The 17,545-nt window shown below is 39.2% G+C and overlaps 1 long non-coding RNA gene across 1 annotated transcript; it reads right to left on the bottom strand.

The window, feature by feature from the left end:
* Positions 1 to 10,317, bottom strand: LOC308191187. The gene is made up of 5 exons (XR_013947780.1): positions 8,543 to 10,317; positions 8,257 to 8,355; positions 3,163 to 3,354; positions 2,231 to 2,308; positions 1 to 569 (listed from the first exon to the last, which is right to left on the bottom strand). It is a non-coding gene; the product is annotated as an uncharacterized lncRNA (long non-coding RNA).
* Between the last annotated feature and the right edge of the window lie 7,228 nt (positions 10,318 to 17,545).

Here is a 17,545-nt window from a genome sequence, read left to right as displayed (position 1 = left end):
GTTATTATCCTGCCTCCTCATGTATTTATCCTCATTGCTGAACAAGATGAGGCTTCTCTGGAGAAAATGTTTGTGTGCAATCGTAGTAGCACGATGCGTGTACACAAATAGAGCTCATTTAAAATTTGGCATTTCCTCCATTTTTAGTGCCTATTTTTAAACCACTATGTTTTCAATGAGGATTTCATTTCCTAGAGGTTATAACGGCAGTTGTAGAAAATAGACAGTTGTGGCCTTCTTACAAGGCATGGTTGGTAGCGTTTGAACCTTCAGCACTGTAGCACAGTTTAGCTATGTAAAGAGTGGCATTTGCAGTACGGAATGATGAATTAGGAAGGGAGGGTAGCTGAGGGTGAAAGTTGGAGCTGGGAGCTGGTTGTGAAGGAGCACAGGTTGTCTCCTGTCCTTCACCTTCTGTGTTCACCCCTGTCCCAAGTGCTGGGAGATCCCGGCTCGCTGTGATGTGGGGTGGGTCTGGGCTGTCTTCTGGTGGCAGCACGCATCTGCCTCGTTGCCGCTGCTCCTTGGTGCTTAGCTACTAATTTCTTCTCCTGCCAAGCTTTTTGGGGCTGTGGATGAAAGAAGGGATGCAACATTGTATCTCAAAAAAAAAAAATAAAATCAGAATTTCACAGACAAAGCCACAGCATTTTTGTTGCCTGTGAACTTTGAGTTGCTGCATACCAGTGAGTTAAAGCATGGGTCACTATCAAAATGGATTGCAAGAACCAATATAATTTAAAAAAACAAATAAGGCACAACTTAGCAGCTTTTTGAGACAGCAAAAACATTTGAAATACCTTTTAAAAAAAATTATCCAAAATGTCATTATTTAGACTATATTCTTTTCACATGTGCGGGGTCCAGCATTATTCATGCATATAACTTCTGTTTTTTGCTGAACATAAAACTTCATTTTTTCAGCTATTCGACTAACTGACATCACTGAGCAAGAAAGCACATGTTTTCGTATCTCTGGCTAAAGTTTGGAACTTAGAGAGCTCTGTTACTTTAACCTAATATGGCTAAGAGCAATACTTTGGATGCTCTGCTCAAGTTTAGAAATAACATGATCTTTGGAACTCCAACAGAGCTTCTTTTGATATTTTTTTCAGAGAGAGCCAGTGATTAAAATGTACTCCTTTTGTAAATAAATAATACAATACATTTTCTATATCTCTGTTTTCCGTTCGACTTAGAGGTTGAGCTTTGACTAAGCAATTGACTAACTTGTTTATATGATTTGTTTGCCTTCCTGCCAAACTTCGGCTCCACCGGATTAGGTTGCTCTCAGAGACTGACCTTGCCTTTTGTAGCTTAAGGTAGGAGTGATGACAAAATTGATTGTCCCGATTACACACAATATTGCTCCTGCAAACCCTACCTGCAGTCTTTTCATTCCTTTTAATTTCATTTTCTGTTGATTGATGATTTTTTACCCTTTTAAATTTGATCCCAGAAACTAGTTATGCTGTACAATAAAGCCTAATTAGATAAGATATTTGAGTGAGTTTAGGAGTTGACAGCTGTTTTGCTGCTTGCATATAATTGGAGGGAAAGGTGGTTCCTGAAATGAAGCAATTGTGAAAGGGCTTGTTTTGCTCTGAAAGGTGGTTATGTCAGCTTGTGCAGCATTGTGACGGCTGATCTAAAAACTTCAATGCACTTGTGTTTATTATTTAGAAATAATCAATGTTAGCTCACAAGTTATGTTTTTACTAAACTGAGAATGGAAACACAAGAGACTAATATTGGTAGATTAAAAATGAAAATAATGTTCTGCTGTTAGGAGCCAGGAAGAAATGCTGTTGTTGTTGTTATTGTTTTTCATTTCCCATCATGTCTAGTATCCAGGGAAAAAAATCTTTAGCTTTAGGTAGTAAATATTTGTGCATATGGCTAGCATTCTTCCCAAACTGATAGGTTGAATACGTTTAGAATAAGACCTTTGACTTCAGATTTATACCCACAGAAGGGAACTTTCCTTGGCTAATTGACTATCTTTTGTGCTGTAGACCATATAGACCAACAAAGCTGCAACTTCATCTGGGACTTACACGAGAAGCAGTGCTACTGACAGCTGCTGAGAGCATACGCTCTGCAGAGAACTGGAAACTTCATCTCTTTTTTTTTTTTTTTCTTTTTGGTATGCAGCTTATCTTGCCTATCAGGAAGTAAATATTTATGGATGCTTTCTCAATTAGGTAGCTGTCCTTTTGTATAAACTTACAACAACTCATGTGAATATGATTCATAGTAGATTTCCAATTTTCAGCTAGTGGTTCACAGCAGCTGCACCAAAGAGACCCTGTAACATATGAAATTGCCAGTAAATGGGAGGAAACCACAGGTATTTGATTGTGTGTTGACAGGATTTGTGTAGTTGTTTTCTCTCCTTGTAGAGGAGCTTGATATAGTTCTGTCCAGAGAAACAGACATGTTTCAGAATGGGGATATAGGCAAATCTGGGCACTGTTAGCTAAATGAATTAATATCTTAAAGGGAAATAGTCATTCTGGAAAACTTCACATTATCACAGAGATATTAAAATTATCACTGTTGGGATAGCCTAAGATTCTAAGTGGTTCTTCCAACCACTTTATTTCCACAGTTTTTTTCAACAAAAAACAAAAGAATGTCATATTTTACAACAAAACTATGCATAAAATGACTGGACAGAATTGCAATAATTCTCTAACAGCCTTATTCTATGTGACAATGTCCCAGGTATTTTCCTGTTGTGTTTTCTTCCAAGAGTCCTTACAATTATAAGTTAAATGACAAATAACACATAGCAGTTATTAACACCTTTTAGTGTTAAAATGGTAAATAACACATAGCAGTTTTAACATCTTTGGCAGGCCTGTTGTGTGGTTAGTTAGGGTGGGAAGTGAGGGGGCAATATGATTCCTGAAGTGAGTAGCACTAGTTTGTCCATATATCAGCTTTCTCTGTCTAACAGTAACCACTCATTCTGCATTAACCAGTGTCCAAAAGTTCATTGATATGTAGTTTTATGTATGGGTCACAAAAGCCCCTGTAATTTCAATTAAGAAGCTCAGCAGAGATGCATGACCAGACCATAGCAACACCTAACTGATGCAGATTGTACACTGCATTGAATATTATTTATATGTTCAAGCCTGAAGTTACAATATGCACCTGAAATACGCTTTGGTTGCATGTGAGGTCCACCACCAGCCAACTACAGCATGCAGCCGGGCAGCTGTGAATCCTGGATGGCCTCCCATTCCTTGGGGCTGACTTGACCCAGGTTCTCTCAGGCTGAGCTTCAGTCCCTGGTCCTGTCAGGCATCTCAGCATCTCCTGGCTCAGCAGCTGCAATTTGGCTTCCTGGGGAACAAGTGGGGTCAGTGAGATCAGCGTGTCAAACCCACTCCTCGCATTCCCCTTTGAAACTCTAACGTCCGTGACATTATTTGGTGGGTGAATAGGTGCTTGTAACAGAGAACGTTGGACTTTTACTTGTTGTCTGGAAGCTTACGTGATTTATGGCACTAGACTCATCCTCAGGTGACAAAAGACAAATTGCTCCAGGTAGCTTGCATTTGAAAGAAACCAGGTCTTTCCAGGGACCGCTAATACAAGAGAAATTTTGGCAGTGGCAATCATTCTGCCAACCAGACCTTTAACCTGTGAGACCACGTAAGTAGGTGCTCTACTTCAGTCGAGGGATTGAGTTAATCTCTGCTAAGACTTTTGGTGCTTCCTCAAACCTTTGTGCTTTATCTCAGTGCTCCCTGGATTGAGCTCTAGCCAGCCAGCAGCTATATCAAATCTGCAGTCACTCGATGTTGATAGAGGAGGTAGACACGAAGCAGGTGCTGTTACCGTGCAGAGAAACTCGTGCTCCAGTGTGTCTCATTGATCTTTCCACTGGTGTCTTATATCACCCCTGTCTAGGATGATGTGTGAGGAAAAAGGGTTTATATACCACAGAAACGTGGAATCAGTCTCTCTCAGAATTCCATTAAAATCTCTCAGATAAAAATCTTCAAATCTGCTCCAAGCCAGTTATACTTACTTTTTTTCCCCTACAGACTAAATATATCAGCAGTCCTTTCTAGCTAGCCATGGAGGCATTTTACAACCCTGAAAATGCCACAGATGTTTGATCACCTCGAGATCTTCAGTGGAATGAAATTTTTTTTTTTTTTTTTTTTTACACCTAATTCAACCCTCGATTCAGATTTATATTCTGTTCAGATATTCGTTTCAGTCTATTTACTCCCACCATTATGTGTTTAATTCCCTCGTAAACTTTTATGTATTTGTTCTCATTGTATAGAGAGAAAATGTTGGGTACTGTTTCCAGTGACAGTGAATACCATAAAAACTAGAAGGAAGGAGGAGAGAGGAATATCTTATGGTACGGAATGATACATGGATGCTTTAAGACAACAAAAAGCAAACAAGAAGTTACTGACATGGATATTTTAACTTTCAGTTTTTTGGTTTTTTTTCAAGTGAAGTTGTGTTATGAGGCCAGATCTTATGTATAGGTCCCTTTTCCATGCAGACAGCTGTAGTGATTGCAGATGAGAAGGAACAATTGTGTGAAAACACAATTTAAGAAAAAGACATAAAATTTCATATACACACCAGAAAGATTAGGAACAGATTTCTGTCCTCTCACTACGAAAAGGCTGGCTCTTGGGAAAAATCTTTTGAGACTGGAAGCCTTCTCTAGAGAGCCTTTATTCTTTCTAAATGTTCCTTATACTGACCGTGCATGCTTACACAATTCCTAAACGCCATGAAGAGACAATCAGTGCTGTGTGAACAAAAATGAAAGCAAGGTGTCTATCTCTGAGATTCAAGTGTCACAAGTGAGGAAACCTTCATTTTTGAATGGCTTTACTTTTACTTTAATTTACATGGCATAAAAATGTTTTTCTAACTTTTTTTGCAAAGCATTGCCTTTTTCCACCCAGAGATTACATACGAATAGAAATCTTAGTTCTTGGGAGTCAAGTCATACAATCCCAGAATCATAGTTTGGTTTGGAAGGGACCTTAAAGCCCATCCAGACCCAAACCCCTGCCATGGGCTGGGACACATCCCACCAGACCAGGCTGCCCAAGGCCCCATCCAGCCTGGCCTTGGACACTTCCTCGGATGGGACATCCACAGCTTCTCTGGGCAGCCTGTGCCAGTGCCTCACCACCCTCTGTGTAAAGAATTTCTTCCTTATATCTAATGTAAACCTACCCTCTTTCAATTTAATGCCATTGTTCCTTGTTGATCAGTACACTCACTGACAAAATACAAGTCCAAAGTCCAAAATACATTCTAGAAATTTTACATCTGATAAGATTTGATTTATGTGTTGTTTTCAGTTTCACAAAATTTATGGTGTAATACAAGCACACAGCTGGGACTCTATGAAAAGTAAGTTTCTAAAGAAGTATTAATTCCACCATTACAGCCTTTTAAAGTAAGTGTTTACGGCTGTGTTAAGGTTAATAAGCAGTAAGGGAATTCTCAACAGGAAATATTACATGAATAGGACGTTATACAATCTGATGTTTCTTATGTACTTTGTTGTAAGTTTTCAGCTTGGATTTGTTAGGGGAAGAACAGAATTTGGAATGGAGCTTGTTTGGGCTCTTTGCTGCCGTACTGGCGGGGGGCTCGTCCCAGCAAAGCCCCATACCCAGTTCCCTTCCTGAAGGAGCAGTCTTTGTGGCTGCTTAGTGCAGATGTGCAGAGCCTGTTGACACGGACTCTTAAAGGAAATCTTTGAAGGGTGGAAAGTAATGGCCACGGCTGTGTGGAAAGTCAGCACCATTACCTGTACATTATTTGAAGTGTCATTTCCTGTCTTTTCTTCTCTCTGTGCTGCCCAGTGGGGTGAAGGATGAAAATTACTTAGTCTTAGTTTTGTGTGTCTGCAAAACCCAGTGCTGTGCAGGCACCCATCCAGCTCAGCAGGAAGGCAGCGCTGCAGGGGCAGCACGGTGCTTGCTGGGTGGAAGGAAGCAGGGGTTTGCTGAAGGAGGCGGCTGGGATCCTGAGCCACACGCAGGGCTGCTTTGTGGTCTCTCCCTGAGCACAGGGCACTCTGGCGGTGTTTGGTGCCAGCACCCAGGGGCACAGGTCATCTTTTGGGAGAGGGATTTAACCCCAGGAACTAGATTTCAAGGCGTCCTTACGCAACAGTCTTACAATACCAAGCTGCAATGATTGCATGAGGAGTTTGTAGCCCCAGGAGAGTGTTGCAGGCGCTATGTTCAGACCTATAAAAATCCCATATATAACTAAATTGCTATTTAATAGGAAACAGTGGTGACTGTAAACAGGAAAATGGTATAACGGTTATAAATAACTCACTTCCCAGCAATTCTTTTGGAGGGAAAAGAGGGAATTAATTACATGACAGCAGCTCAAGTCAGGCCCCTAGCTAAAACAAATTAGCTGCTTTGCCAATCCTTGGGACTCAGAGGTCTGAACTGCCCCCACTAACAAACTGCTATGCTAGAGCTGCAGAGCTCAGAAGGTTGGCCCAGAATAACAAGGTGGTCTACAGTAACAATGCTGTGAAACACTGAAACTTGTGTTTTTTTGTTTTGTTTTGTTTTGGTTTTTTTTTGTTTGTTTTCTGAAGGTTTAGGAGGAAGTTGCCTGTTCTTACATCGTGTGCAAGCTTTAAAGGTCAAAATTCAACTCCTGATGCACATGCAAAAAAGAGTTTCTTTGCTCTGGCTACTGGAGAAATATGGCTTTCACCCTCTGTTATCCCAGACAGGGCTGTTTCTGTCCCACCAACAAGTACGCCTATCACTGTCTCCTGCATCACCTTCAGCCCTGCTCTGACCCGCTCAGCCTATTCTTCTGCCAACCTATAGCCATGCTCATGCCCAAAGAGGGGTCACCAGCTATCCCCATGGACCACAGCCTGAAAGCAGATGAGTAAAGCAACCAAATAAGCAGAGTAGTTGATTAGACTGATAATGTGTTGGCTATTTCTGCCTATAATCACACAAGTCTGCTGGGCTGTGGTACCTGTTACCTCTTCACCCTTGGAAAACATGGTGTTTTGTGATGTCTGTATTATTTTACATTTTTTAAAAGTCATGTTAGCATATTCTTCTGCTTTTGGGACATCTTGTATTCTACATAGCACACTGTAAACCTGTCAACCCGGCTGGAAACTGTAAGTTAAAAAGCCTGAAATAGCACAGCTTTTCCCATAGCTTCACCAGTGAGCTGGCCCGTGGCTGTGACAAGCCATTTGCCTGCTCTTACTTAACTTCTGCACATCAGAGGAGCAAGCAACAACTTTATCACAGCATTAACGTGCCATGTACTACAGCTAACATGCTTTATAAACAGAAGAAAGTACAATGAGCTACTATGAGTCATGGCAGGTTTGGTACATGCACTTTATTTTTCCTATTTTTCTGTGCTTGTAAATTGCTAATTCATGATAGATGCAATTGAAACATTTGACATTTCTAGTTTTCTATTCTGTTAGGCTCCTTTTGCTGTTTTTCTTTAGGCTGTAACTCTTTTCTGGCAAAATTGCTTTGCATTTGATTGTGAGAAGGTAGCTGTGCATGTGACCATTTATATAATAAAATATAGCATTTACCCTAAAGATTTTAGTAAGAGAGAAAAATTGCATTTACTAGTAAAAATGTAAGTATTCACAGGTTGAAAAGAAAACTTACACAGCAGATCCAGCTATTAACTGTTCTGCTATAAGCAGTCTTTATAAAAGGCAACAGAAGTATCTTGTGTTCAAATATATAAAAATTAAAAACCCCTAATGAGCATAATGTTGCAATGATAGTCTCTCATTTGAACAGAATGATGTCTCAGATACAATTAGCATCTTTAAAAGTAAGTACTTTCGTATAGTTATCATTAAAACCGCATTTCTTTCAGTGAAGTTCACAATGTTCAAAAAAAAACAGAGACTTGCTACACTTTTATTTGTATGTATTTTGGCCAAGGTAGAACACCATGCCAGCTCTTTTATTAATAATAACTTGTAAAATAAGTTTCCTCCTCTCAGGCTATTTCATATCACTAATTTGTTTTCATTTGCTGTATAAAAGATTTCATCTCTATCTCAAACAAAATCAGGGATAGAAACGTTCCCCAAGCTTTTTGTCCCTAAACATGAGTTGTTTATTGTAGTATCTCTTCACTGCCTTTAGAAAACATAAGGAGATTAAAAACCTCAGTATGTTATATTACAGTGACAGATGAGATTGAAGCTTTTTTTACCTTGCATAAGTGGATAAACAATTCTGCAGGAAAACAGCATTATCATCATATGTTATTCTCTCAAGCAGTATGTGCATAAATAATCTTCAAAAGAAATGCCTTTAAAAATAGAAAGGGAGAAGTGAGATTTGCCGAATACCTTTGGGTTTCAGTTCTACCAGAACAGATATATATTGAGATAATGCGATACCCTACTATTTCAACCCTGCAGAAAAATTGGTCCCGTGTAAATAAGTATCACGCATGTGGCCACATATTGCTGCAATAATAATTCGTGATTACTTACCCAGTGTTCAGAACTCCTGATGCTCTCAGTGCTGAACCTGTAAATAAGTGAATCAGACACCTGAATAATGGGAATAAGAATAACAGTTATGCTGTTCGTGATGTTTCTCCTGTTTCATTACTCTTTGCAGTTTCTCACTGGTTTTAGTTGAACAGAAGTCTTGCTCGGGTTTAAAAGTCAATGTGAGCTAAATGTGCTTTTGGCTAACCTTCAGCATTACCTTCCTTCTTCATTGCTTTTGGTTAGCATGCCAGAAAAGTTCATCAATCTTGAAAAGAGACACCATCTTAATTTGTTACATGTCACTACAAACAGATGCTTATGATGGGGGAATTCAGTAGCTTCTTAAAGAGATCAACAGATTACATTACAGTTTGAAGGGAGCATTACTAGAAGATTAGAAGCCTCTTTTAATGACTGAGATTAAAAGCACTGAAAATCTAAGCTGTTACATTGCTTGATTTGCAAAGATAGGCATGTGGGTGTGCGCTTTCTAACCTTATGAATAGATGTGGTTTTGGCTGATGTGGAAGGCCAGAACTGGTGCCAGAATTCCTAAACATACCCAGAACACCTATTGTAAACATACCGTGAGCACCTACTCTAGTTGTTAGAGAAGAGGATAATCAAAGCTTACCTTTATAGTGCATTGGGGAAAAAAAGCTGATGTGGTGAACTATTATTCTTAGGTACAATGTTTATTTCAACAAAAAAATGGAATATGCATGGAAAATGTTTCTGAAGTTATTTTCAATTGCATTTTAATTTAATAATTCAATAGACTTTTACTTAACAGTGTGCTGTTGGTGCCATATGTATACAGTGATTCTTAAAAGCCAGGAGTTTGCTAAAAACTATACGAGAGTGTGCGTCTACTTGTAAAGTAATGTTTTTAAAGTTTTCATATATATAATTATGACCAAGCAACTGCATTCCTCTAATGATGTATAACTGGATGGATAATGGCTATCATTGTAGCACTGCATGCAAAATAATTACTTTAGTCCTCTAAAACAGCAAGCACTTGGAACAAATCTAACACATTCGCAATATACAGCTGGGCCCTTGGACCCAAGTGGGTGGTATCTGAGTTCGACATTTTAAATACTCAGTTCTACAGTCTAAAAAAAGTTTTCACCCAGTAACAATGATCACCTAAAATGCTTGTATTTGTCAGAGCTCTGGTTTTGTTACAAAACTATGCCCCTAACTTGTACACTCTTGGTAGCCTGGAACCAGTTCAGAAAATAACTTGAGGGTTATAGACTATCAAAAATAAATCCTTTTCAGATATTTTTCCAGTCTTTCCAGGGACTGCCCTTCATCTTTGAATAACCCTGTATTACTTAACTCACTGTTAGAAAAAAGAAATACCTTCACTGAATGAATCCAGTCTGACTGTGCCTCAATGGGGAAAAAAAAAAAAAAAAGAAGTAGATAATCTCCACAGCTGTGACAGCCCAGATCCTACTTCTGCATTTTGCAGAACAATATAGGAGTCACTGTGCTGGTTCAGACTGAGGGGTCAGGAGTGCCTGGTATTTTTTCTCTCCTGTAGTAGCTACAAGCAGTTGCCTGGAGGGAAGACTCAGAACAGGCTCAGCACATGGGATATTCTCTGCTAAATTTTTCCCGACTCATGACTCTTTTGCAAAGGGAATTATCTGTTGGGGTTGGTCTCTTTAGTTACTCCTTCTCCTGCAAGCATTCCCCAAGTAATGGGGACAAACCCAGTCTCCCCTGAGCTCCCTTGCTTCTACAACTTTGGCCATGCATGGCATCTTTTGAATGCCTTACACCTCAACCCATGCTCCACATGTCCTCTAGAACACTGCAAGGGTAAAGCTGAACAGCTCCGGCACCCAGACCTGGCGGTGGTGACAGAAAGCAGCCTCAGGCCTGGGCAAGAAAATGCCTTAAAAAGATGAAGCTGAACCTTCTGAAGATGAACTAAAACTGTCAATGTCAATAGAGAAACAGGCTTACCTTCAAATCCACAAGCAATAAATGATGTCTCTCTCCTGTTTTCCTCCAGGAGATAAATATCTTACCATGTTGTTTTGCTGCTAGTCTGTCCTAGAGACTCCAGTTATCTTTTCTCTCAGATCACAGAATCATAGAATCATAGAATGGTTTGGACTGGAAGGGATCTTAAAGATTACCCAGTTTCAACCCCACCAGACCAGGTTGCCCAAGGCACCATCCAACCTGGCCTTGAACAGTTCCAGGGATGGGGCATCCACAGCTTCTCCGGGCAACCTGTTCCTGTGCCTCACCACCCTCCAAGTGAAGAATTTCTTCCTAATATCTAATGTAAACCTACCCATTTCTAGTTTAAAACCGTTACCCTCAGATGCTCAAACTCAGCATGCCTAACTAAACTCAGAGGAATTGCTTCAGCTTGTGTTTGTCTTTGGATGTTGTTGCTCTGTTTGGGAGCTGAAGAAAGGCCTGCAAGCTTTTCCCCTTCTATATCAGTTGGTCTATAGAAGATCTTTCTCTTCCCTCAAACCCTTCCTTTCTCATGCCCTTGGACATCGATGATGGTAAAAACCATTGTCAAAACAACCAACCAATCAACCAACCAACCCAAAACGGCTCTGAAAGGAATGGCATCATTTAAATGACTGCGCTTTCCTTGTTTCATTTTTAGATTGTATTTAGTGTCAGTAACAAAGACTTAAGCTTTACTAGCACTGAATCCCAAGTGCAGCGGAAGTCAAGGCTACGAGGTTAGGATAATTGGGTAAGTAGGCCAATAAGTAATTATGATAAGAAGGTTAGAATAATTAGTAGCAGCAATAAATGGCTAGAGTTATCCTACTTGAGTTCTTTGTTCTACATTTTGTCAGTGATCATTTTCTTAAAACTAGTTGCCAGAAGCAGCAGTAGATTGTTAAACACTCTTACACTCATAGAAGTGAAAATTAAATGATAGCAATGAGGAACAATGGTGATGTTTGATGTGAAAAGGATAATGTAACTGGTGGTAGTAAAGTGGAATATTTTACATTGAGTGTTACTCATTTACTGAGTACTTTCAGACCAAAACAAAAGTTAATTCAAATAGAAATATAAGAAAGGTTTAACCAGTGACACATTCGAAGTCAAACAGGACCTGCAGCTGATGTGACTAAAGGGTGGCACATGGTTAAGATTTTGGTGCATCTATGAGTAGTTTTTGCACACAGACTGTGTTCCGCACTAGAGAGGTGAAATTCCTCGTGAAATGTAGAGCTCTGCTTTATTCCAATCTCTTTTCTTCTATGATTACTAGGGTTTATGTCCATTGCACCTAGGCTTTTAATTTTTGCTCCTCTTAGTATTGGAAGTCTGGAGGACTTTGGGCCTAGGCCAGCATATGTGAAGCAGACTATCTACTTCCAAATAAGATGCAAGTCAAATCATTCATGGGCTAATAATTCTTCTGTCTCAAAATGCAAAGTTGTACTTCAGTAACTGTCCCTGTTGTCTTGTAGAGCATGTGAGTGCAAAGAACCACGGACACGTGTGTTGAAAGACAAATGATGACTATGCAAAGAAAGATACAGCTTTGCCATGAAGTTGCCCAGATGAAATGCCAAGGGAAATCTTCAGAGAACACATCACTGCTGCATATTCTGCTTTCTTGCTATTGCTGGAGTTTTACTCTTCTGTTCACAGTATGCTAGAAATAAGTCAGAAGCAAAGACTCCTGTCTGAAAAACCTACAGGTTAAATAATCAGCCTCATAGCCTGGTCACAGTATGCCACTTTTTGGTTTTATCTGTGTTAGTAGTAGTTACTGGGCAAGGATTATACTCTAACATTTTCTTAAAAGGTCAGGAAGAAAGTGATCAGTGACTATATTGCTGCATACATGATGTCTTTCTGAAAAGTTTATTGTAGCAAAGCTCTAACAACAGTTGACCTGCAATGGGGAGGAAAGGACCACAGGAGAAAGTATGATTATAACTTGTCCCTGAGCATCTTCTGCAGTGCCCACTGCAAGTAATGCTGGAGAAGGGATGTGCATCGCTGTCCTCCATGACTCCACAGGGGCTGTGTCCAGGCTCTGCTGTACAAATCTGCTCTGGACACTTCCAAAAGCATCTCAAAGTGGTCAGGCAAAGACCCCCTAAGCAAGTGCACAGGTGATTTTTTGGAAACAAAATAATCAACTTCACAGACAGATCTACACGTAAAGTTTGCAGTTTGCCTGTGGCCTGGAAGAGGAACTCTGAAATTACTCTTGCTGAAAGGCTACATCAGTGACAAAATCATCATGTGGAGTTTGAATTCTTCATGCTTTGCTTTTTGGTCACATGTGATAGTCAAGTCTTAGGAAAGTTCACTTCTTCCTAACATATTCTTAATCCTGTTGGTTTAGAAGACTTCCTTCTTTCTGTACCACATTACACAAGAATATATTACTCTGTAGATGCTCAGAGCATGCCGATTGATAAGTTGAAGCTTTAAAGAATGGAGTGGGTCAATATCTGCTGTTTTTTATGGATTTTCTGCTGGGGCTGGATAATCCACCCCTGTTCCTGTTGCATTACTTGGGCTGCAGGGCTCCTCTGATTTTGAACCTCCCTTTTCCAAAACCATTTTGTTACAAAAGGCTACATTCCTACATGTAGTTTCATTAGCCTTCAGTGGCAAGAGAAATTCTGGAGAAGTCCCAGAAAAGAGAAACAGGAAAACACAGTCACTATCCTTCCTGGAGGAAAATGAAGGGAAAAAGAGTATCCTAAATGTTGATGGTACTTTTTCGAAAGGAGGATGACGTGGGATTTTCTTATAAATATCATTGGGCTTTAACCTCACAGTTATGCATACGCTGATTTGATTTCAGTTAAGGATATATAGAATATAGAACAGAAACTGTGGGATTCATCCAGTTCTCAGAAGGGTAGTATCTCTAGAAAGAAATTATTCAAACCACTGTTCTTTCTGGATTTCTTCTACTTTGCAAGTGTATCTTTCTATTTGAGAAGAAAAATGCAAATTCTACAGGGACTTCAGATCTACCAGAGAAGATGCAGGCTTGATCTGAATGGTGGATGTCTACATGGGAACAGTTTTCCATAATTTCAGTTTAGCCATGGTTAGGGTCCATCAAGACCTACAGGGATGTATAGGTGTATGACTAGACATGACCTCAAATACATCAGAGTTTACATGCCTATAAATACCAGGTACAGTACTAATGTATAGGAGATCCTAACACAGATTGTGATAAGCACTGTGTAAACAAGTAACAAAGCCAGTCTGTGCTTCAGAGAGCTTGCACAAATGAAAAACAAGTTGTAGCAGATGAGTGAAATAACCCAAATGATTTTTCTGTGTTCTGAAAAGATCAGAATAATGAAATGAATAGTTTAGTCAGAGTACCAGCCTAATGCTTGGGGATACACTTTGTAGTTGATGTTGTGGCAACCACTCTTTTGAAAACAAAGCCTGTAAGTAATAAGTATCCTAAGACATTTATCCGGTACAAATGCATCCATGCATGCACATATATATATATATATGCACGCACACTCAGTTGCTTAGCATAGGTCAAAATACATTGTTGACAGTAATTACAGGTTCAGAAATAACATTAAATTTCTTTAACTTAATAAAACCGTAAACATAATGAAATACAAGCTTTAAAAGATCTTTCTTTTATCCAGACCTGGTGTTTTTCTGAAGTTTTGTCTTTAAAATTCTTCATTATCTGCTGCTTTGTCATGAATTAAAATGTATCCTGCATGACTACTAAAGAGTGATTCACTTGAATTTTTCATACCCTGTGGAGTACAAAGGATTTAGCACTGAAATGTATTTTACCCAGCTAACCATTATCTCTGAGGTTCAGCAAGAAGACGGTGGTTTTCCAGAATGGATTGTAAGTTTGCAACACAAACCTGAATTGTGCACACAAAAGGTTTCTTGGGGCCTGTTTTCTCTGTGCTGTCTTTGCTTCAAGTTGAGGTTGGGGCCCTTGGCTTTTGTGCTGAAAGACTGGGACTTTCTGAGCTAAAAAATAACAGTTTATTCTCCCTTTACAATTAAAAATAAAAAGAAAAAAAAAGAAAAAAAAGAAAAAAAAAGACCAGGAATGCTTAATAAAATTATATGTGTTAAATGTTGTCATTTCTTTATATAAAAAAACCAGGAAACATGGTGGTCATCCTATAGAGGCTGGAAGAGGTTTCCTAGATTATTTGAGACTGCTTGGGAAGTAAGGTAGGGTAAGGTATTTCATAAACATAAGTACTGATGCTATTGCTTGGACAAACTCTGTTTCTTACCAGGTGGCTCTGCATATCACTATGGAAATAAGTTGCTATAGTGGGAGTCTTGTTTACTCTTTGGATGATTCTTCTCTCTGTGACTTGTAATTGCTAAGTGGTGGGATGCTTCACTCTAGCACAGGAGAAGCACACAGGGCAAATGAACAACGACGGTAGGCAGACCAATTCAGTCTGTAATATTTTCATCTTGCAAAAGGCATGTTTAAAGTCAGTATTTCCATGGTAGAATGGAAGCAAAGTAACATGATTTAAGATTTGAGATTTCCTAAACTGAGGAAAAAATGGACAGGGTTTTGATCTTCTTAGCATTATGTAAGAAAACTGATTCTAGTATCTCGCTTAGCTTTATGGGAAAACTAACATGGATTCTGATCCTGATAAAAGAAGAAAAGGATCAGATTACTAGAACAGTAACTAAAGATAAACTACATAATGGTAAATAACTTATGCTTATTTTGAAATAAATATTTTTGTGTTGCTTCTGGAGGGCATTTATTTAAAAACTGCTGGCACAGAATGGGATGAGATGAATGTAATGTGGCATACTAATTAAAGGATAAGATGACGATGATGATGTAATTGTTAATGTTAAAAGTTACTGTGAAATTTAAACTCAAGCATTCAGAACAGAGAAATGACACCTAGCACTGTAATTCTTTCCTAATGTCATGTAACGTCAGTCTTGTTTTAAACTTAAGCCTGACCCTGCTGACTCTGCCAGTACAGTCAATACTTCTAACCATGTTACCAATACACGTTCTGGGGGTTCAAAGTCATTATCGTGGCTTTGAAAAGTTTAGGCTATGTCTGTATGTATTTTAAATTCTTCTTTGGGTGATTCTTCCCACATACACAGATGAGGTTCCTGTATTTCAATGGAGGAAGATATGTTTCAGTATTGTATGGATAGTTATTAGAAAATTAAAACTTGAGAAAAAAAATGGAAGTAAAAATTCCTCAGGGAAAGACAGTAAAATTGCCGGTATGTAAGATAGGAAGTCATTTGTCACTTGGAGAAATCCAGTGCCGGTGACTGAGTGGAGGCAATTAATGGGCGTCTAGGCAGCAGGATGCATATGCATCTACAGGAGAAGGAGTTGACTCCAGCTGCATGTGGATTGCAAACGTGAAATACAGACAGTTTGTTGAACAGAAGCAAAACATTGACATCAAGCATATGTGGGAATTCATGCAAATGATAAATTTATTTTATTTTATTTTATTTTTTTTTGCCTTTGGATCTTGGAAGTTCTACTCTAAGACAAAGACCATGCTATTTTGCATTCAGCAGAAGTAAGCTGGTGAAGTACAATTATGCTTAACAAAGGTTGCAATCAGTCGTTGACAGGGGTAGGTTGCAAACTGGAATCCCTTTTGGCTTGGTGACACTGGTAGTCCTGCAGCCCATCATCAACTTCCTATCACTAACCTATATTGAAAACAGAGCATCCTCTAGCTGTTGTCTAGCTGTCCCATGCCCTCTTGTTGCCACCCCATTCATGTTTTCCTTTCCTTTCCCATCCATTTTGAGCATACTCTGAGATATTGCCCATGGGGTGTCCAGAAAACACTTGTATATGACTGGTTATTTTCATTGTGGAAGGTGAGAATTCACAAGCCTATATAGCTGCATTGTGTAAAATTTCTGATAAGGATGGCTCTAAGATACCTGTTTAAATCTTGCAGTTATGATAATGTACTACAAAATATTTAAAAAATATAGCTGTCTTTATTGTGTTGGATAGATTTTGTAGGTCTTTAAGACTATACTTGTAATCTAATTAATGCCAGGCTAATAGCCAGATTGTTAGCTCAGTTCCTGGCATGGTTTTGGCATGTGCCAATTAGCACATTCTCCAGAAATGCTTGGATCCCATCCAGAGCTCAGCTTCTGCTGGGCACTGCTCCTGGGTGGCAGGACCATCTCCTGTCTTGGAAGAGTGAGAAAGTTTATCTGTAGGGATCCAAGCCAGACCAGGTTCCTTGGTCTCAAGGCCAGAGGATGAGCCTTGACTTCTTCTATTTGCTAATGTAGTAGTAGCCTAATATTCCTAATTTGGTTTCCAAAGGAAAATGTCAATGACCCCTTTCATGATAGAATAGCTCAGTATTGCATAGAGTAAGTACAATGGGAGAAGATCCATCTTTGAGGAACAAAGTGAAGTATGCTTTATATACTGTTATACAAAATAACCTGTGTAAAGGTCTCCCTTCATGTAACCAAAGCTTAATATGGAACAGTGTGAAGAATTAATGACAGAGAAAACATTCATAGTACTATGGAGCAGCTGGGAGAAATACCTGGGGATAGTATTCCCTGGCTGGGTCCTTGTCACCACAGATAGGCAGTAAATCCAAGCACTGCAGCTGAGAGGAGCGAGGTAAAAGAAAGAAGAGTAGCAGCAAAACAAGGGAAAATGATACCACCTCTTTTGTCCTTTTGCTGCTCTCTTCCAATTCTGTGATTGATGTCTCTGCTGGGAAACCTGTAAATGAATGAAGCCATTTGTTGGACTGAGCAAATCAGCAACGATCAACAGCTGGACACAGTGGAATGGAAATGTAATAAAGACTTCTTTGTGAATTGAACTTGCTTCTTTGCAAGTTTTTTCTTGATGCTGCCTGAAGTGATCCAATGAATCATGATGTTTGTCACCAAAGAAAATGTCAAGCCAATAACTAACCATAAAAAAAATAATTTCTTTATTTTCTTTATTGA

This window comes from Anser brachyrhynchus (assembly GCF_964034855.1).
Source record: "Anser brachyrhynchus genome assembly, chromosome: 2".
NCBI classification, from domain to species: Eukaryota; Metazoa; Chordata; class Aves; order Anseriformes; family Anatidae; genus Anser; species Anser brachyrhynchus.
Note: the sequence above shows the minus strand (reverse complement) of the source record. Positions and strands in the feature narration are given on the sequence as shown.